The sequence below is a fragment of the Schistocerca serialis genome, chromosome 1, assembly GCF_023864345.2.
Source record: "Schistocerca serialis cubense isolate TAMUIC-IGC-003099 chromosome 1, iqSchSeri2.2, whole genome shotgun sequence".
Lineage (NCBI taxonomy): Eukaryota > Metazoa > Arthropoda > Insecta > Orthoptera > Acrididae > Schistocerca > Schistocerca serialis.
The window spans coordinates 1,201,810,477-1,201,832,728 of NC_064638.1; the positions used below are offsets into that span (position 1 = coordinate 1,201,810,477).

The following is a 22,252-nucleotide window of genomic DNA, read 5'->3' on the forward strand; positions in this document are numbered from 1 at the left end:
AGTGATATGGGATCCCTGATACGTCTACATATGACCCTGACAGGTGACACGTAGGTAAGCAACCTGTGTAATCACCTGCATCCATTCATATCCATTATGCATTCCTACGGATTTGGGCAGTTCCAGCAGGAGAATGCGGGACCCCACGCCTCCAGAATTGCTACAGAATGACTCTAAAACACTCTTCTGAGTTTCAACACTTCCGCAGGTCACCAAACTCCCCAGACATGAACATTATCAGGGATGCCTTGCAACGTGCTGTTCAGAAGAGATCTCCAACCCCTCGTACTGTTACGGATTTATGGACAGCCGTGCAGGATTCAAATTCCCTCCAACACTTCTTCAGACGTTAGTCGAGTCCAAGCGACGTCGTGTTGCGGCACTTCTGTATGCTCGCGGAGGTCCTGCACGATATTAGGCAGGTGTACAACTTTCTGTGGCGTTTCCGTGTATTATCCAAGCTAGATAACATTCTTTCATGATACAGACATTCCAGTTGTTGTCACAAGAAAGAGAAGACATATGTAAAACAGACAGTAGGAAAAGCAGATGACACTGATATTCAATGTGAGAATCAATGTAATTCACCCACGAAACAAGTAACTTACAAAACACATGTTCTACCGATTCTTGAGTATTGTTCATGATTCGAAATAAATTCGCTGAATGTGGGTATCTTGGCAATAGCTGTGTTGGGCAGCGATGTACCATCTATTAGAGGTATGAAAATTTCTGCCAGACTGGTACTCAAACCCGGATTTCCCGCTTAATTGAGCGATCACTTTAACTACTTTTTTCCAGATGAATATTTTTCTTTATTTTCGTATGTACAGCTTTATATCTATAATTTTTAAAAACAAAGTAAATATGAATATAATAAATATTAATGAGGCCAATTAATTCACTCAGCTCTCAAATGCAATTTTACCGCTTGAAGAAATGTGAGGAAAAGATTGGCACGTAACATGATTTATCAATTTTACTTTCTCTTGCATGCTTTCACTTTCATTGCTTCCCAGTTTTTGTCCGTGTTTTCTTCGGTGCCGCCCAGCGGAGATTTGTTGTGTCTACCACGTGCAATGGTTTCTTAAACTGAGATGACTTTATGTATTCCTCCGCAAGTAGTGTCAGCAAACAGATGTCACGCTGACCTTTCCAGTTGTTCGCCATACTCGTGCTCTGCAATGTCGATATTAAGTCTGTCTGTGTTATACTTGTCATTTCACGGAGTTCTTTGATGGAAAGTGTTCCTCGGAAATCTCTTAAAATTGCAGGAAGAACCATGACCAAAATGAACGGTAGCTCAATTTCCCAGGTCTGACAAAGGTTTCTTTGAACTCTAAATAGTAGATTCCATCTTCAAGAGTTTGTAACTGAATAGCGTCAGGTTTACTACAGCCTAGACGCTGATATGGTGTCAAGTTAGCATATAAGCCATTTAGTTTCCATCAGGTGATTCTTTCTCCTTAGAGAAATACCTGTCAAGGTGTGCTCCATGTTTATCTACTTCACAAATTATATAAAACAGAAACGGTTCAACATCAAAATGACTAGTTTTATGGTTAAAGTGCAACTTTGCCATTAAACGCAAATTTTGGCTGTATACTTCATTATCTTTCCCATCCACCTTCCAAATAGACAATGTTTCTTTCCTAATTTTTTTTCCGGGTGGTTATGTTGATGTGCGTTCACTCATATAGTAACGGCAAGCCGCATGTACTTAAACAGTATCCACATATCCAAAGCTTAGGCTGCTTCCCATACTTATCAGGTCATGGACTAAAGTACCAAGTATCTATCTCGTATCGACCAACCTGAATTCAGTCAACGTAGTTTACGTTTCTTGTTGCTTCATGTTCGTACTCCAAAGCGGCGATTGCGTGGTCCATTTCAGCACACGTCTTTTGAATGTAGTTAATTTCATTGTGACGCCTCTTTTAGCTGCTTGTGATTTTTCTATCACTCTGATCTGACTGCCAGTTTGATGAATTCTTTTCATCGTTCTTCGTCCGCAGCTCGTGGTCGTGCGGTAGCGTTCTCGCTTCCCACGCCCGGGTTCCCGGGTTCGATTTCCGGCGGGGTCAGGGATTTTCTCTGCCTCTTGATGACTGGGTGTTGTGTGATGTCCTTAGGTTAGTTAGGTTTAAGTAGTTCTAAGTTCTAGGGGACTGATGACCATAGATGTTAAGTCCCATAGTGCTCAGAGCCATTTTTTGAACCATCGTTCTTCCACTGCTGGTCTGACAAATGGAAGCGAGAATTCATGATACTATCTCGCTGAAGGCATTCGTCGAGCATCCGGTTGTACCCTTCATAATGAACATAACACAATGACAATCTTGGCCACCGTAGCGTGTTTGGACGATTTCTGCAGGTTGCCTTGTATCAGAACCCCTTGCCAAGTAGTAATGGCCAGTGGCGGAGTGCTATTCTTCAACGGATTCGGCACCTTTGTTATTACGTTTGTGATATGTAAAATTGCTGTCTACACGTTTTCTTGTTTAAACAATATTTCACTGTCTGAGGAATCCACGCCTACGTCACAGCATCACGACAAACTCCTCGCACTTTCACCGTCGCCAATGCCCACTTCGGCTATCCGCACAGGTCTCTCGGACCGACCCAAATTTCCATATGTCAAACTGACTACATTCTTAAACCATAGTCCCCAACGTTCATCACAGTTTTACTCTATATTTCCGCACCAGTGAGCCCGAGACTATGAAGAATCGAATCCATGTTATTATCGTTCTTGCACCCGCCTCAGCATGTAATATAAAATAAAGGACTCTAGTATAGGGATACAGACAGTGTGACATGTAGAAGACTGGGTGAGTCTGGGAAGAGTGCACGGATAGCCGAAGATGTTAAGGCAACCGCTCGTGATAAGTGGGAAACTCGAGTTCGAGTCCCGGTCTGGCAAAAATTTTCATATGTCACTGATAAGTAGTACATTTATGCCTAACGCGACTGATGCCAAGATATATGCATTCGGAGAATTAATTTCGAGGAGCTATCAATCGCCAATAACGTCTTCTTAGCCAGACATGCAAGTATACGTTGTTCGCGACTGTAAGGTCTCAGGCAAATCCAGCACCTTCCATGAAAACCCTGACATGATAAGCAAATCCAGGAGTATGTCTCATAGCTCCGAATAAATCGTGACATTAAATTAACCAAAGTAATACGAGAAACGAGTGAGCAAATGGAATACCACAGACTAACACAAAAATGCCTAAATGCATGTCATACCTTCCCACCGTGAGACAGATTGCAGTTCCGAGGGGAGAAACGAGAACAGAAGCCGAGAGCAGAACCGTGTTAAGTTAGAAGGCCCTACGATAAGGGACGGACACCCACGTCGCCAGCTAACCGCTAGGACCACACCACCCGCAAGTTTTTAGCGTGAGAATGTTTCGCGTCTCTGTTACGTCAGGACCACACTCCAGCCCATGTTAAAAGCTAGACCCCTCCAGAAGAACAGTATACATCTTACGATAACACAAAAAGGGCCACCCCCCAGCCGCAAGTTTTAGCGTGAGACTTTTTCGCGTCTCTGTTACGTTGCAAACTTTAAAAACATTGCCCCACCACGATAAGTATAACGTTTCTCATTGGATAGACAGAATTTTTGTAGGCGGAGCTTAAGGTTAACATTGAGACCCTGATTGGTCAGATGAAAACACAGCCAGATAGTTTTTTTAAACCAACTTTGGTAAATTGTAGCAAGGAGAAGTTAGGAGAGAGTTGCTTCCGAGACGGCGAGGTAAGTGGAGCTGTGCTGCACGCCGCCCCCTGATGAACACCGACAAGGTAATGAACGCACGCGATGCCGCATAACAGCGCATAAAGCTTCACTCAGAACTGCCACTTGAAGTAAAAATCTGAAACACGATGATTTTTCTGTTATGTAGTTATTGAGAAGCCACATCAGCCACTGTAATTTACGACAAGTTAGATAAGTAATTAAAGATAATTGAGGGGGGTCACTGTAGACCATTTTGATAGTTTTCTCTTTTGTGAAACTTAATTTCAACCTAGATTATAGATGTGATATGGCATAGGTCATCCTTCGATCCATTGTAGAACTTGGAAACGCATTCAGGGAATATTCGTTCACATTTTTTGTTGAACGCAGTTGGTTTTTACCATTCTGTATTAAAACATTTCCTTTTATCAATAGTGCAATTTATAAACAATGTTTTGTGAGTAGAATAAAATTTCCAATGGTAAACTTAACTGCTTTTTCGACGTTATTTTACCAGCTAACTAAAAATAGGAAAGCCCTGAACCCCTTCCACTAAATTTAGTTAGTATTAAGATTCTTTTACAGAGAGTGCAGTGGAGCTGACGCTGAAATCATTAAGTGTTTGGTTATATCATCGCTAGTCTCACTGAACTCTTCTGAATTCTACATGTCATTTGTGGTCTGGCGTCTCCTTACCAGCAACAGGTCCCAGGTTCAAACTAGTCAATTCCCTAAAAAACACGCTCAGAGCGTCGTTGCGCGAAAGTGGTAGGGAGACACGATATAGAACAAACAGACACCACGCAGAATGTTAGATGACTCATGGAACCTTTCCAAGTAGGATTAACAGAGATCCAACAAAGAACTGCGCATTGCGTCATGGGACCTTTTATTGGCGCGAGATCGTTACAGAGATGCTCAACGAACTCCAGTGGCAGACTCTACGAGAGAAGCGTTGTGCATCATGGACAAGTCGAAAATGTGTGTTCCAATGTGTGTAAATTCCTAAGGGACCGAACTGCTAAGGTCATCGGTCCCTAGACTTACACTTTACTTAAACGAGCTTATGCTAAGAACAAGACACACACCCATGCCGGAGAGAGGACTCCGAACCCACGGTGGGAGGGGCCGCGCAATCCGTGACATGGCGCCTCAAACCGCACGGCCACTCCGCGCTGCCAGATATACCGACTGTTGAAATTTCGAGAGTGTACGTTCAAAATGGTTCAAATGGCTCTAAGCAGTATGAGACTTAACATCTGAGGTCATCAGTCCCCTAGCCTTATAACTACGCATACTTAACTAACCTAAGGACATCACACATATCCATGCCCGAGGCAGGATTCGAACGTGCGACCGTAGCAGCCGCGTCGTTCCGGACAGAAGCGCCTAGAACCGCTCGCCCAATGCGGCCGGCAGTGTACATACAAGAAGAGTCGTGCAACTTATTACTTCCTCCAACATATCTCTCGCGAAACAATTCACGACGAGATAATCAGAAAAACTAAATGCCATACGGAGCTCTTTCTATTCCCCATTCGTGAATGGCAGAGGGAAGGGAGGATAACATGGTGGTACCAGAAGTACCTTCCACCACCCCCCATAGGGTGGCCTCCGGATTATAGACGTAGATGTCTGTCTTTATACTCGCACTCCTAGCGGTGCGAAGGGAGTCTTGCCCCAGTTTTTTTCCTACTTAGTACGTCATATGTGTTTAATTTAGATGAAATTTCCCCTTTTGTGCCACATTTGTGCTTACGTGTCTCCCTCCTTCACTCCTCTACCCCCATCTCTACCGCTAGGAGTGCTAGGGTCCCCCTAATCTCATTTTTTTTCACATAATAAGTCATATGTGTTCCACGTTAGGTTTAAAATGCTCCAGGTATCCCAACGTTATGCCTTACTCTGACATCCCTAGAGATTAAATGTCAAGGTTAACGACTCGAAAATTATTGATAAACACAGATATAGTTGATTTGAGACTATTTTTACTTGTCAGCTTGAAAGTTGTACGTTAATATTTCTCTGGAAAGTTGGACATTGATTCTTCTGCGGTGTCCATACACAGACTCTGAGTGTGAGATGATATTATCGCGAGTGGTAGCGAGCGAACAGTTGACAGTGGAAGAACGCAGCCTGCGGTGGAGAGAAGCCGGCGACAGATGAGGTCACAACCTGCCGTGATCGTGTTAGTAGCGACGGAGGTGCTGCTCAGCTGTGGCTGACGCGGCCAGCACGGTAGCTCAGCGTGTTCTACATCTACATCTACATCCATACTCCGCAAGCCACCTGACTGACGGTGCGTGGCGGAGGGTACCTTCAGTACCTCTATCGGTTCTCCCTTCTGTTCCAGTCTCGTATTGTTCGTGGAAAGAAGGATTGTCGGTATGCCTCTGTGTGGGCTCTAATCTCTCTGATTTTATCCTCGTGGTCTCTTCGCGAGATATACGTAGGAGGGAGCAATATACTGCTTGACTCTTCGGTGAAGGTATGTTCTCGAAACTTCAACAAAAGCCCGTACCGAGCTGCTGAGTGTTCGGTCAGAGGGCTGCGTGCTCTCTGCAATAAAAAAACTGAGTCAAGGAATAAACGATCAACTTGAATGGACGTCTTGTGACGTCCGCGCAGACCAAACGCAACGAACTATATCGAAAAAAAAGGCTACGTGCTCACTGTAATAAAAAAAAACTGAGTCAAGGAATCAACGATCAACTTGAACGGATGTCTTGTGACGTCCGCCCAGACCAAACGCCACGAACTATATCGAACAAAATGAAGAAAAAAAAGATGAGACTTTGGTAATTTGCCTTCTTGCTGTGCGTAGTTGTTGCTCGCTTGCGCACAGGAGGGCTTTTGTCAAATTTGTGTCTGCGTACAATGAAAGAAATATTCATATCTCTCTCGTGACCATTCCTTCCCGATAGGTAAGTAGTAGCCGGCACGGTAACTCAGCGTGTTTGTCACAGGGCTAGCTGCCCTCTGTAATAAAAAAACTGAGTTAATGGATCAACAACGAACTGACATGGGTGTCCTTCGACGTCCGCCCCGAGCAGACACAACGAACGAAAACGAACAAAATGAGATTAAAAAAAAAAGCGGTCAGCGCCGCGGCTTGTCACGCCATGGGGCCCGGGTTCGATTCCTGCCTGGGCCGGAGATTTTCTCACCTCAGGGACTGGGTGTTGGGTTGTCCCCATTATCATTTCACAACCATCAGTGCAAGGCAGTGGGAAACCCCCACTGGAATCACTTCTCTAGACGCTCATGCTGTGGACCTCTCTGACGAGGTTTTCCCCAAGACAAGACCTGCCGTAAGGCAGAACACAAAGTTTTTTCTCGTGGCCAGACGTGATTATTGATTAAAGACATTGTGGAATAAGTAAAGTTGTTGCTAATTACTCTGTCGAAGAAAAGGAAAGGTGTGAGTTAAGTTTCTCAGTGTTTAAATTGTTAATTTTCAGAATATAGTAAATTAAAAGTTTTTTTGGTTTCTTTCATTTTTTTACACCGCTTAACTTTGTTAACCAACCCTTCCTGGTCATTCAATTTCTATGTAAAAAAAAAAGAACGGCAGTAGTTGTTATAAGTAGTTGTGACTGTGCATTACACTCTGCATATCTCGCAGTATTTCTTTTGAATTTTAGCATGTTGCTGGATGCAGAATATATGCGCAGTTGCAACGGCAAGACGAGGTAAGTTGTCTGTTGCGTGCACGAGCGTTATTGTATTAATTGTTAGATGTCACAAAACATTTTTAAAATCGCTGTTAGATACAAGATAATTTGATTTATCATTATTGATAGGAATAGTAATAAATTTTTGGATTTTTTTCTCGATCAGAATACTAATCTGGTCAGAGGTGGAGCTTTTCAGATTTCCGTACATTATTCACCGGAATAATAATTATTACAAATATTTGAACTAAACAATTTTCAACCTCCAGCCCAAACTAATGGTATTGGCGACATATTTTTCTACATAGTAACTCTAGAATGTCTCGAGAAATTATAACGGAATTGGCATACGTTATGACTTAGCACCAGGAGACTACTCTTCACGAAATAATGGAAGGGTACCACGACTGGAACGCTACTCCAATATTCCCGAAGTCCCGGTGACGTTTTGTTTTATACAAAAGCCATTAGCCAAATCTAATTTAACGCTGTGTACGGATGAGGTAAGAAGCGTAAAGAACGCAGAAAAACAGCGTTTCCCGACAACTCGGATCAGCTTAGGATCAATTAAACAGTTCGTCAATAATAAAAATGGAAACATTGTCTTGAACCCCGCAGTACCAGGGAGATTCTGTGCTTGCTGCTCACTTAAAAATGGGGAGAGAAATTTGAAAGTTGTACAACCCGTATTTCAGACAGCCACGTACAAGTAACATCATTATGCTATGTACAATGGATGAGAAAAAAAGAAAGCACTTTTGTCCAATGAGAAAATTAAGTCACCAAACCAAGAAATAAGTTACGAACACGTAATAATTCACGAAAATCGTTAATGACGGAAACAATTTCATTGTTATAAGAACCCATGCCTCCCCCCATGAACCATGGACCTTGCCGTTGGTGGGGAGGCTTGCGTGCCTCACCGATACAGATAGCCGTACCGTAGGTGCAACCACAACGGAGGGGTATCTGTTGAGAGGCCAGACAAACGCGTGGTTCCTGAAGAGGGGCAGCAGCCTTTTCAGTAGTTGCAGGGACAACAGTCTGCATGATTGACTGATCTGCCGTTGTAACACTAACCAAAACGGCCTTGCTGTGCTGGTACTGCGAACGGCTGAAAGCAAGGGGAAACTACAGCCGTAATTTTTCCCGAGGGCATGCAGCTTTACTGTAAGAAGAGAAATTTGTTAACATCGAGTATAGATTTAAGTGTCAGGAAGTCATTTCTGAAAGTATTTGTATGGAGTGTAGCCATGTATGGAAGTGAAACATGGACGATAAATAGTTTAGACAAGAAGAGAATAGAAGCTTTCGAAATGTGGTGCTACAGAAGAATGCTGAAGATTAGATGGGTAGATCACATAACTAATGAGGAGGTGTTGAATAGGATTGGGGAGAAGAGAAATTTGTGGCACAAGTTGACTAGAAGAAGGGATCGGTTGGTAGGACATATTCTGAGGCATCAAGGGATCACCAATTTAGTGTTGGAGGTCAGCGTGGAGGGTAAAAATCGTAGAGGGAGACCAAGAGATAAATACACTAAGCAGATTCAGAAGGATGTAGGTTGCAGTAGGTACTGGGAGATGAAGAAACTTGCGCAGGATAGAGTAGCATCGAGAGCTGCATCAAACCAGTCTCAGGACTCGTGATCTCAACGACAACAAGAACCCATGGAACTGTATTTGTAACAATCTTATCATATCATACATTAGTGATTTAGAAGATGTTATTTGCAATCCCTGACCTATCGCACATGATGAAATTATCTGCAAGAAGGTGTTATCTCATATGACTTTGTAGTGGAGCCTCGTCCTTGAAGTCTGATCTTGTCAGTTGTTAGTATTTAGCTCTCCATGTTGAGAAATTCTAATCTGTTTACGTCGCGAAGCGTAAAAACGCAGTTGCTGACTACGCAGTTTAAGAGCCACAACCGCAATCAGCCTGGTCATACGAATACTTCGTAATAACAATGTCTGTGAGTATGAAATGGAAATATTGATTCAGTCGGCGTCAGAGCAAATGGCTGTCTTCGATTGATTAGTGTGAATGACAAGAGAATTACCACGATAGGCACTTCGATATGCCAGAGTTGTAGATGTCATAAAACGGATGGAGGTTGTTCTTAGAGAAGACTACAAAAGTGGAAAAACACTTGCCTGACGTTTTCGTAGCAAGCAATATTCTGACCAACAGCTGTAATGGCAGATGTCGCCGAACATAGCGCGTATTACTTTGTAGTAAAGCCTCGTCCGTGAAGTGCACTGTATAATTACAAATACAAGCCATCTTTGCAGTAGTTTATGGTTTGTAGTGTACACCACAGCCGGTACTATCTGCAATTGCTCCATAGCAACATATTCCAAGTTAGGAACAGAGGATTGTTAAGTTCTCGTTGTGTTGGTATGATGGTACTGCTCATTCCAAGTTATACGAGTGCTACAGCTCCTTACATATTTCTCACATCATCAGAGGCAAAAGATTTATGATACTCGTCCTAGCAAATAAGACTACAAACCTTAGGGCCCTTTGGTTCGATACCAGTAATGAACGTAAGACGCTAAACGGAAAGTATGAAGTTAATGAGATGTGGGTTATAGACTTTACGCCAGACTTGAAATCACGGTCCAACGGGTGGGGGATTCCAACTTCAATATGACCAAAGAAATTTCCACAATTTCAGTCAAAAGTCAAACAAGCTATGATCTTTGCTTGTGCCCACGACAGATACAACATAGCGCACAGATTTCCACGTGGGCCACTTGCCATCACAGAGTCTCGTTATTTCGTGCAAAAACTGCACAGAAAAATAAACAAAGCACTATATGATTTGCTCGAGGCCGAAGCACTTCACGACAACGCCGCACATGTCGTATTCGAAGAAGGTGTGCGATTTCCGTTGGGAAGTGTTCGGTCATCCTTCCTAACTTAAGCGTAGACCACCAAATAAACGGCGATAAGTGGGACATGCACCCAGAAGAGCTGATGATGGATGAGCCATAGTAGCTGTTTGCTGCATTTCAAGAAACAAAAAAAAAAAGAAAATGGCAGGTGATGACCTAATGGAAAGTGAGTAGATAGCTTTATAGCACATCCAATAGCGAAATGGCTGCAAATAGCTCAAGATCGTAACGTTCTGAGAACTCAGAGAAAGCCTTTACCCAACCGTGTATATCAAATGGCTTGTCATGATGAAATTACATTGTTATACACACCATCATAAAAAATAGTATTTCACACAGCAAAATATATTTTCGTATCTTGTGACTCGTTTATGACGACTTGCAGCGAAAGTTCTTTCAGTGCAAACGACATATTGTTTAAGTGACAAGTAAATCTTAAAGCAGACCATGAAATCTGCCTTGTGCCAACTCGATTAATTTTGCGCGTTCACTATTGTGAACGATACTCTTATTGATCCCGGGAGAGAACATTTTATTTTTCAGCCATTAACAGCAAGCAGGTGGCTTTAAAACAGAAGACGGAGACATTCTTCAGCAACTCTAACAGGAACTGTCAAATGATTGCACTTCCTCCTGAGACTTCTTCCTCTATAGTAGAGCCATTGGCCATAAGGGAGGTTTATTATTAGAATACAAACATTTAAGCTCATACTGATAAGCACGGACTCCCAAAGTGTTGTAGAGAATCTACAAAATTCAAAATCTGGCAAACGTAGACTTATTTATAATATATTGGAAACCATCATAGAAGCAAGAAAGAAAGAAACAGACATCCAATTTTTCTTGAAAATAGGACATTATGGAATTTTAAATAACGAAATACACTGGAGTCCAATATTAAAGCAACAGACGGAAATTTTGCAGGGTTGCGTTTATTTTGCTACAAAACAATATAAACAGGTGACAGTAAAGTAGAGAAAATGTAAGAACACAGAACGTAAACAATTGCAATATGCATAAAGGCAGACAACTTAATGGATTTGCAGACACATTACGACAACTCGTTGATGTGCTCAGTATGGGGTGTAACCACCTCTGGCAGCAACACAGGCCTGACAACTGTGAATGACGTCAGCAATTTCATGTTGAGGCAACGACGCTCATTCTTCCTGCAGAGCTGCTAGCAAGTCTTGAAGAGAGGTCTGTGGATGCTGACGTGATGCAGCCCGTCTCCCTACAGAATCCCAGACATGCTCTATGGGATTCAAATTGTGAGAGCGAGGAGGCCCCTCTTGTGTGCAGTATCATCCGTTTTCAAGAAAACATCAACCACCCACGTTCTGTGAGATCTGGGCTCACAGCACATCTCAACAACCGCACATGAGGCCCCAAGATCTCGTCACGATACTGACGGTAGGTAAACGTTTCCGAGTCAGCAGTACAACTGCAAGAAGGAGGGTTCTAGTCGCCAATATAATCCCTGCCAACACTATTAGGGATCTTCCTCGATACCCGTCTTCTTCCACAATGTTTTGGTCCCGAAATCGTGTTCCACATTCCCTCCAGATGCGAATCCGTCGTAAATCACTCTCCAGACGAAATTGGAACTCGTTTGAGAGAAGAACATTGGCCCACTTTTCAACCGTCCAGGTGCTATGTTGAGAGTCCACTCTGTGCGCTCCCTTCTGTGAAGACGTGTCAGTGGTACACACGCAGCAGGTCTCCGACAATAAGTGCCATTCTGCCGAAGCCTTCTGTGCATAGTTTACCTCTATACAACACGTCCAGCGGATGCTGCGAGGTCAGATACCAGTTGCCGTGCAGTACTAAGGCAGTACCGTAGTGCCCTTACAGCCAAATAACGATCCTCTCTTTCTGATGTGAGCGGTGGTCGTCTCTGTCCTGGTCTTCGGGATACAGTTTCGGTCTGTATGAACTGTCGCCTCATCCGAGAAACAACAGAAGAATTCACATTAAGCCATCGGGCCACATCTGTTTGCGACTGCCGTACTTCTATTCTTCCTGTGGCCCTCCACCGCATAGAGTTTGGTAGGCGTCTTCTCTGGTCATACTGCGCCATCTGTGACCGTGTACACAGCGATTGTGGATGTGGGACTACCCGTGAAACCTACCCCTTTTGAGAGGTGAATGATTATATTGTGAATTAGATACAAGACTGGGAAGTAGTGGTTCGTTGCTTTAATTTTGGATACCAGTGTAGTCGACCACTTAGCAGAGAGGAGGAAAGTATCGACCAGCATCAATCAATCATACTGATTTAAACCCACGATCAAGAAAGTCGCGTACCATGAATGCGACCTGAATGCCAACTGTCTCAGCAGCATATGGGAGACGCCCAGCCTGCCATACAACCGGACTTCTCTCCTCGATCCTGTCTCGGCGGTGTGCAAACGACATGTCACGTCCATTATTCGTTTGAGGCTGGAACACAAATGTTACCCCCTACATTTACACCGAATAAAAATTCTCGTCTCTGGATGGCGGGATCAGGATCAGCCTGACGTGCCCGCTCCGAGTCACGTAATGCTGGCATGTGCGGAGGACAGGGAAGCACAAGAAGTTGTTGTTGTGGTGGTCTTCAGTCCTGAGACTGGTTAGATGCAGCTCTCCATGACACTCTATCCTGTGCAAGCTTCTTCATCTCCCAGTACCTACTGCAACCTACATCCTTCTGAATCTGCTTAGTGTATTCATCTCTTGGTCTCCCTCTACGATTTTTACCCTCCACGCTGCCCTCCAATACTAAATTGGTGATCCCTTGATGCCTCAGAACATGTCCTACCAACCGATCCCTTCTTCTGGTCAAGTTGTGCCACAAACTTCTCTCCTCCCCAATACTATTCAATACTTCCTCATTAGTTATGTGATCTACCCATCTAATCTTCAGCATTCTTCTGTAGCACCACAGTTCGAAAGCTTCTATTCTCTTCTTGTCCAAACTATTTATCGTCCATGTTTCACTTCCATACATGGCTACACTCCATACAAATACTTTCAGAAATGACTTCCTGACACTTAAATCTATACTCGATGTTAACAAATTTCTCTTCTTCAGAAACGCTTTCCTTGCCATTGCCAGTCTACATTTTATATCCTCTCTACTTCGACCATCATCAGTTTTTTGCTCCCCAAATAGCAAAACTCCTTTACTACTTTAAGTGTCTCATTTCCTAATCTAATTCCCTTAGCATCACCCGACTTAATTCGACTACATTCCATTACCCTCGTTTTGCTTTTGTTGATGTTCATCTTATACCCTCCTTTCAAGACACTGTCCATTCCATTCAACTGCTCTTCCAAGTCCTTTGCTGTCTCTGACAGAATTACAATGTCATCGGCGAATCTCAAAGTTTTTATTTCTTCTCCATGAATTTTAATACCTACTCCGAATTTTTCTTTTGTTTCCTTTACTGCTTGCTCAATATACAGATTGAACAACATCGGGGAGAGGCTACAACCCTGTCTTACTCCCTTCCCAACCACTGCTTCCCTTTCATGTCCCTCGACTCTTATAACTGCCATCTGGTTTCTGTACAAATTGTAAATAGCCTTTCGCTCCCTGTATTTTACCCCTGCCACCTTTAGAATTTGAAAGAGAGTATTCCAGTCAACATTGTCAAAAGCACAAGAAGTATTGTACAGGAAATTGGTTGTAACGGGTTTTCCCCTACCTACTAGTGTTACTTCCTTAGTCTAGAGATCTGATGTAAATGAGCACAATTTGACAGCTGGATACTTAAAAGAAGCTGCTATAATACAGACATAAATTTAGTAAAGAATTAACATTTGTATTATACGACTAAAATTGTTGTTCCCTTTTGTAAATTAAGAACTTGTGTGTATACAATGGTTCGCAAAATTTAGGGACGGAAGTAACTTTCCCTTGATGCGTCACATCGAGTAACATAGTTCTATGAAACTTGGACCATACGTAGAAAGAACTGGTGCAGACATTACGGGACAGTATAGTACAGAAGATAACTGAAATAAATACGGCCGGCCGGAGTGGCCGAGCGGTTCTAGGCGCTTCAGTCTGGAACCGCGCGACCGCTACGGTCGCCGGTTCGAATCCTGCCTCGGGCATGGATGTGTGTGATGTCCTTAGGTTAGTTAGGTTTAAGTAGTTCTAAGTTCTAGGGGACTGATGACCTCAGATGTTAAGTCCCATAGTGCTCAGAGCCTTTTGAACCAAATAAATACGCCTTGAGACAACTACAAATGAATTTAATTTCCTTGAAGTCATGCGATTTATGATGGTGCCCTGAACATTACAAAAGGCGGGACATAATTCTTAATAGCGTGCGTGATCACCATGGACGGCGATGGATGCTCCCGTACGGCCACTGACTACGAATGGTGGGGCGTTCCATTACTCCACCAGCACAGTTGAAAGCTGCTGATCGGTCGCTGGTGATTGCAGACCTCGTTCAGTATGGTTCTCCAACGCATGCTCGACGATGTTGCTGAGTGCATTAAGTTTTCCACCTTTTGCCACATGACGTTAAGTCCAGCATTGTCGAATGTGATCGTTTTAGTGATTCAGATGTTATGGTGTGGAGAGGCATAATGTTGCATAGGTATATTCTACATCTACGTGATTACTCTGCTATTCACAATAAAGTGCCTGGCAGAGGGTTCAATGAACCACCTTCCAGCTGTCTCTCTGCCGTTCCACTCTCGAACGGCGCGCGGGAAAAACGAGCACTTACATTTTCCTGTGCGAGCCCAGGTTTCTCTTATTTTATCATGATGTCCATTTATCCCTATGTAGGTGGGTGGCAACAGAATGTTTTCGCAATCGGAGGAGAAAACTGGTGATTGAAATTTCATGAGAAGATCCCGTCGCAACGAAAAACGCCTTTGCCACTCCAATTCACGTATCATGTCTGTGACAATATCTCCCCTATCTCGCGATAATACAAAACGAGCTGTCCTTAGTTGAACGTTTTCGATGTCATCCGTCAGTCCCACCTGATACGGATACCAGACCGCACAGTAGTACTCCAGAATAGGGCGGACAAGTGTGGTGTAAGCGGTCTCTTTAGTAGACCTGTTGCACGTTTTAAGTGTTCAACCAATGAATCGCAGTCTTTGGTTTGCTCTACCGACAACACTGTCTATGTGATCATTCCAATTTATGTTATTTGTAATTGTAATCCCTAAGTGTTTAGTTGAATTTACAGCCTTCAGATTTGTGTAACTTACCGCGTAATCGAAATTTACGGATTTCTTTTAGTACCCGTGTGAATAACTTCACACTTTTCTATATTCAGGGTCAATTGCCACTTTTTGCACCATACAGATATCTTATCTAAATCATTTTGCAAGTCGTTTTGATCATCTGATGACTTTACAAGGCGGTAAATGTCAACGGCTACTCAGATTGTCTCCTTGTCGTTAATATAGATCAGGAACAATAGAGGGCCTATAACACTTCCTTAGGGAACGCCGGATATTACTTCTGTTTTACTCGATGACTTTTCGTCTATTACTACGAAGTGTAACCTTTCTGACAGGAAATCACGAATCCAGTCGCACAACTGAGGCGATACTCTGTAGGCATGCAGTTTGGTTAGCAGACGCCTGTGAGGAACGGTGTCGGAAACTTTCTGGAAATCTAAAAATATGGAATCAATTTTACAGGCTCTGTCGATAGCACTCATAACTCCATGAGTATAAATAGCTAGTTGCGTTTCGCAAGAACAATATTTTCTAATCCGTGCTATATGTCAATAAATCGTTGTCCTCGAGGTAATTCATATTGTTCGAACACAGCATATGTTCAAACCCCCACTGCAAAACGACGTTAGTGATATAGGTCAGTAATTCAGCGGATTACTCCTACTTCCCTTTTAGCGTATTGGTGTGAGTTGAGCAATTTTCCAGTCTTTATGTACGGATCTTTCTGTGAGTGAGCGGTTGTATATAATTGCCAAATATGGAGCTATCGTATCAGCATACTTGAAAGGAACCTGACTGGTATACAATCTGGAACGAAGGCCTTGCCTTTATTAAGTGATTTAAGCTGCTTTACTACACCGAGGATATCTACTTCTACGTTTCTCATCTTGGCAGTTGTTCTTGATTGGAATTCAGGAATATTTACTTCGTCTTCTTTGGCGAAGGAGTTTCGGAAAACCGTGTTTAATAACTCTGCTTTTGTGGCGCTGTCATCAGTGATTTCACCGTAGTTATCGCACAGTGAATTTATTGATTGCGTCTTGTCACTGGTGTGCTTTATGTATGACCAGAATCACTTTGGGTTTTTTGCCTGGTTTCGAGACAGAGTTTCGCTGTGGAAATTATTGTAAGCATCTTGCATTGAAGAACGCGCTGTCTTTCGAGCTTCTGCAAAACTTTTCCAATCTTGGGAATTATGCATTCTTTTACATTTGGCATGTTTTTTTTCGTTGGCCTTCAAATCTTTGAATGCGCTACATTTACCACTCAACTTTGTGTGACGCCGTACTTGTCCCCCATGTGCTACTCTTCAAGGATTCATTCAGCCCTGAGTTTGTTGGAAGACAATACGCGACCGCTTCGAACTGGACCTAGGGGATATTCGGCAAATGGTTTGGCCTGTCCGCGCGCACCCCCCCCCCCCCTCCCGCCCTTCCCCCCGACATAAATCCATCGAGCATGTGTGGGATGCGACGTATTGCAGCTCGTCCACCCGCATCAACGACCATCCAGCGTTTATCCACCTTGCCAACACTGCTGCCAGCGTAGCAGCACATTGCAGAACATGTTGAGCCGTCCATGATGGTCCCACACACTATTAAGAACCATGTCCCGCCTTTTGCAACTTTCAGCGGATCATCACGAATCGCGTTGTCTTCAGCGTAATTATTGTCTTCGTCTAAAAGTATCATTTCTATTCTTAACATTAAGTATTTCTTTCGGTTACTTTCTGAACTAATTTGTAACAATTTTTTCTATGCCTGGCCCAAGTTTTATCGAGCTGTGATACTTGGCAGTCGCACTTCATCCTAGACTTACTTCCATCCTTAAGGTTTGCACAACATTGAATACGTGGACTCACGCTATCTTGAATAAGGCACTCCATACGAAACCGTTCTTAAGAATAGACGTGCTCGTAATGTGATCGATCTCCTTAGTACACAACTGGCCATTAAAATTGCTGCACCATGAAGATGACGTGCTACAGAAGTGAAATTTAACCGACAGGAAGAAGATGCTGTGATATGCAAATGATTAGCTTTTCAGAGCATTCACACAAGGTTGGCACCGGTGGCGACACCTACAACGTGCTGACATGAGGAAAGTTTCCAACCGATTTCTCATACACAAACAGCAGTTGACCGGCGTTGCCTGGTGAAACGTTGTTGTGATGCCTGGTGTAAGGAGGGGAAATGAGTTCCATCACGTTTCCGACTTTGATAAAGGTCGGATTGTAGCCTATCGCGATTGCCGTTTATCGTATCGCACATTGCTGCTCACGTTGGTCGAGATCCAATGACTGTTAGCAGAATATGGAATCGGTAGGTTCAGGAGTGTAACACGGAACGCCGTGCTGGATCCCAACGGCCTCGTATCGCTGGTAGTCGAGATGACAGGCATCTTATCCGCATGGCTGTAACGGATCGTGCAGTCACGACTCGATCCCTGAGTCAACAGATGGGGACGTTTGCAAGACAACAACCATCTGCACGAACAGTTCGACGACGTTTGCAGCAGCATGGACTATCAGCTCGGAGACCATGGCTGCGGTTACCCTTGACGCTGCATCATGGACAGGAGCGCCTGAGATGGTGTACTCAACGACGAACCTGAGAGAACGAATGGCAAAACGCCATTCTTTCGGATGAATCCAGGTTCTGTTTACAGCATCATGATGGTCGCATCCGTGTTTGGCGACATCGCGGTGAACGCACATTGGAAGCGTGTATTCGTCATCCCCATACTGGCGTATCACCCGGCGTGATGGTATGGGGTGCCATTGGTTACACGTCTTGGTCACCACTTGTTCGCATTGACGGTACTTTGAACAGTGGACGTTACATTTCAGATGTGTTGCAACCCGAGGCTCTACCCTTCATTCGATCCCTACAAAGCCCTATATTTCAGCAGGATAATGCACGACCTCCTGTTGCAGGTCCTGTACGGACTTTTCTGGATACAGAAAATGTTCGACTGCTGCCCTGGCCCGCACATCCTCCAGATCTCTCACCAATTTAAAACGTCTGGTCTATGGTGGCCGAGCAACTGGCTCTTCACAATACGCCAGTCACTACTCTTGATGAAATGTGGTATCGTGTTGAAGCTGCATGGGCAGCTGTACCTGTACACTCCATCCAAGCTCTGTTTGACTCAATGTCCAGGCGTATCAAGGCTGTTATTACGGCCAGAGGTGGTTGTTCTGGGTGCCGATTTCTCAGGATCTATGCACCCAAACTGCGTGAAAATGTAATCACATGTCAGTCCTAGTATAATATATTTGTCCAATGAATACCCCCGTTTATCATCTGCTCTTCTTCTTGGTGCAGCAATTTTAATGGCTAGTAGTGTATACTGTACTACCCACAGAACGTAGCTTACTCTGTCATTTCACTTTAAATCAAAGTTTTATGTTAACTCTGTACAGTTACTGACTGTGTGGTCGATGTTGCCTACAGCCAAAATAAATTTTTTTTTTTTTTTTTACAAAATCGGCTTTTAGTTTGATTTCGGGATTTTGACCACTGCCCTGCACATTCCACCTAATACTAGGGTTGAGAGTAGTGTTCAAGGCAGGACTTGAGTCGACTAATCCGGCCGTTGTGGCCGAGCGGTTCTAGGCGCATCAATCCGGAACTGCGTTGCTGCTACGGTCGCATGTCCGACTCCTGCCTCGGTCATGGATGTGTGTGATGTTCTTAGGTTAGTTAGGTTTAATTAGTTCTAAGTCTGGGGGTATGATGGCCGTAGATGTTATGCCCGATAGTGCTTAGAGCCATTTGTTCCATTTGACTCGACTAAACTGTGATTTTGACCACTACAAACAAATGAAAAATTTTTATAATTGAGAACATTTGTCGTTCTTCTAAGTGACCGATTGCGTTCAGACACAGCGTGTGAAATTAGCATGTTGGTTTTACCCTGGACAAACAGTCTAAAAGCTGTAAACATAAGCCTCCGAGAATCACTCACGGAAGGAGTAATTTATTATCGGAATTGCTAAATGCGTGGCTGACGTATACTGATCGTCCAGTCGACCATTAGCAGAAAACAGGTGCGTCTGGGTCGTAAGAGCGCTATCGTACGAAGGCCGGGAATCCGCAGTTGTATTTCCGGCTCGGCAGACATTTTTAAAGCCCGCTCTAGAAACCGGACTTGTCGGCCTTTCGAATTGCTCAAGGAGGCTGGAGTGACATCAGTCCCTGGACGATCTTCGTGCTTTTACATTTTCCACGCGTTCCATAAATCATGTTCTTGGGACATTTGGCCTAAGGAAAAAGCAAGATTCCATGGCGAGTATCTCAAGCTGTTCAATCGAAGACCACCTCGTAACACTTTCTGCATCTGCTTACGGACCTAAGTAACATGTGGTATATTTCGCAAGTTACTGCATAGTGCGTGACGGATGGTTCTTCTTACCATTATTTGCTATTTCCAATTGCGTATAGAATGATGGAAAAATGACTGTTATGTGACTCTTGCAAGAGTATAATATCTTTGACGCTTGTACTCTTGGACTTAGTAAGCGCTAGCTGGTGAGTCTTACCTTCTAGGGTTTTTTTTCATTCGAAGTGAGGCACTATGGACTAAGAGTTAACAATCAATATAAGTTTGCTACATTGCCGAAAACTGACATTTTCAGATTGTGGCAGTGTACCATGTACAAGTTGATTCTTGCTAAGAAGAAAACAGAAACCAGCCACTGTTAATAAAGCTATTTATTGACACAAATAACGCTGTTACCGGTTTCGAACTACAAAGTTCATCTTCAGATTACTGCTCAGTTTTAGATGCACATTTTTGCATGTGAAAATCACGTTTAGATGTACATTTATTGATGTTAACATCAAGAAATGTGCGTCTCGCATTTATTGATGTTAACATCAAGAAATTTGCGTCAAAACGTGACAATCCGTCTGAAGATCGAAACCTGCAATGGCGCTATTTGTGTGAATGAATAGCGTTATTAACAGGGACTGATTGCTGTTTTCTTCTTTGCAAGAATCAAAACGCTGTAATATAACTTTTCACCTTTAGCTCTTGTTCGTCTACCGCCTTTAATGTCCTGCCAGTATCTCTTCAACGCATCACTCAGTGCCGTCCTCCGGTCTTCTCACAAGGGCCCCCTTCGTCTTTTTTCCCAGCTGAAAACCTTCGTAGATTTTCTCAATTTGTTTAAATTCATACCCATCCATGATACTGCCGTCTGGTATTATCCTCTCTTCAAGATCTTTATCACCTTTTGGAACTGTCCCCATCGTTTTGCCTTTGGCCTTATGAAACTTAAGATTTTCTGAGACGAACATCGGACATTCTACTCGTAAAGATGTGCCCATAGGACACCAACCTTAGCTGATGTTCCCGATTCTATACTTCTGTGGAATTCTTCCTTTCATCTCTTACATATGTGCCCTTCTGTCTATCTGTTGCCTAAAATCTTCCTTAATATCTTGCGTTCTCTTTTCTCTAAAATATCGACTGGTCCCCGTCTGTTCCTAGTCAAAGTCTCTGAAGCATAAAATCACTCCGGTCTGACAAACGTACCGTAGTGTCATAACTTGCCTCCAGTTCTCAGTAACTTCTTATTACAGAAGTTTTCGTCAGGTGATGTACGTCCAGTTTTCAGATCCTCAGATCGATTGCTTCCTGTTCTAAGTCGCTCTGTTGGGATAGCCTCACCTAGGTATCTACATTTTTTCACTTCATTAACCTTAGCGTGATTTAAAATCATCAGTTCTGGTCCGTCTCTAACATTTGTTATGTACTTTGTCTTCTCGAAGCAAATCTATGTTCCTACTTTCTCAGCTACCTCTGTCAGTTGATCAATATTTAAACGGCTAGGTAATTCGCAATGCTTAACAACCGACGTACACCTGTTTCAGCTTCGGCCCTGGCCTGAACCACTCTTCATTCCCTTTTATTGTAGATAATTCCTGGGATTTTTAAAAAGCTTTAGTGAAAAATTTTTGTTATTATTGTAAGTAGGCTGTTTAGGTTTTTATGTTGGTAACGCCATGTAGCGCTCTATATGAAAATCACTGAAATGTGCTGTGTGAAGTCTGTGGCTGGTTTGCATTGTTGGAATATTTGCTATTGTAGTGTCGGGCAGTTGGATGTAAACAGCGCGTAGCGTTGCGCAGTTGGAGGTGAGCCTCCAGCAGTGGTGGATGTGGGGAGAGAGATGGCAGAGTTTTGAGAGCGTATGATATGGTCGTGTGTCCATCAGAAAGAGTAAATTTGTAATACTGTATATTATGAACTGATATATATGATGACTTTTGAATATTATTAAGTTAAATACATTGTTTGTTCTCTATCAAAATCTTACACTTGCTAACTATGCCTATCAATAGTTAGTGCCTTCAGTAGTTAGAATCTTTTATTTAGCTGGCAGTATTGGCGCTCGCTGTATTCCAGTAGTTCGAGTAACGAAGATTTTTGTGAGGTAAGTGATTCATGAAAGATATAGGTTATTGTTAGTCAGGGCCATTCTTTTGTAGGGATTTTGAAAGTCAGATTGCATTGCGCTAAAAATGTTGTGTGTCGGTTTAGTGTTGATCAGAATAAGTAAAGAGAGAAATGTCTGAGTACGTTCAGTTCTGAACAGCTGTTTGAATATCAAATGACGTAAGAGGTTTATCTGCTCTGTAATTGATAAATTTTTCTAAGGGGACGTTTATTTATTATTTATATGTATAGTGAGGATGACAATTAATAGTGAACACTGACAC

At 43.1% G+C, this 22,252-nt stretch overlaps 1 pseudogene; it reads right to left on the reverse strand.

The window, feature by feature from the left end:
• Nucleotides 1-1,417: 1,417 nt before the first annotated feature.
• Nucleotides 1,418-20,779, reverse strand: LOC126456559 (histone acetyltransferase KAT8-like; annotated as a pseudogene).
• Between the last annotated feature and the right edge of the window lie 1,473 nt (nt 20,780-22,252).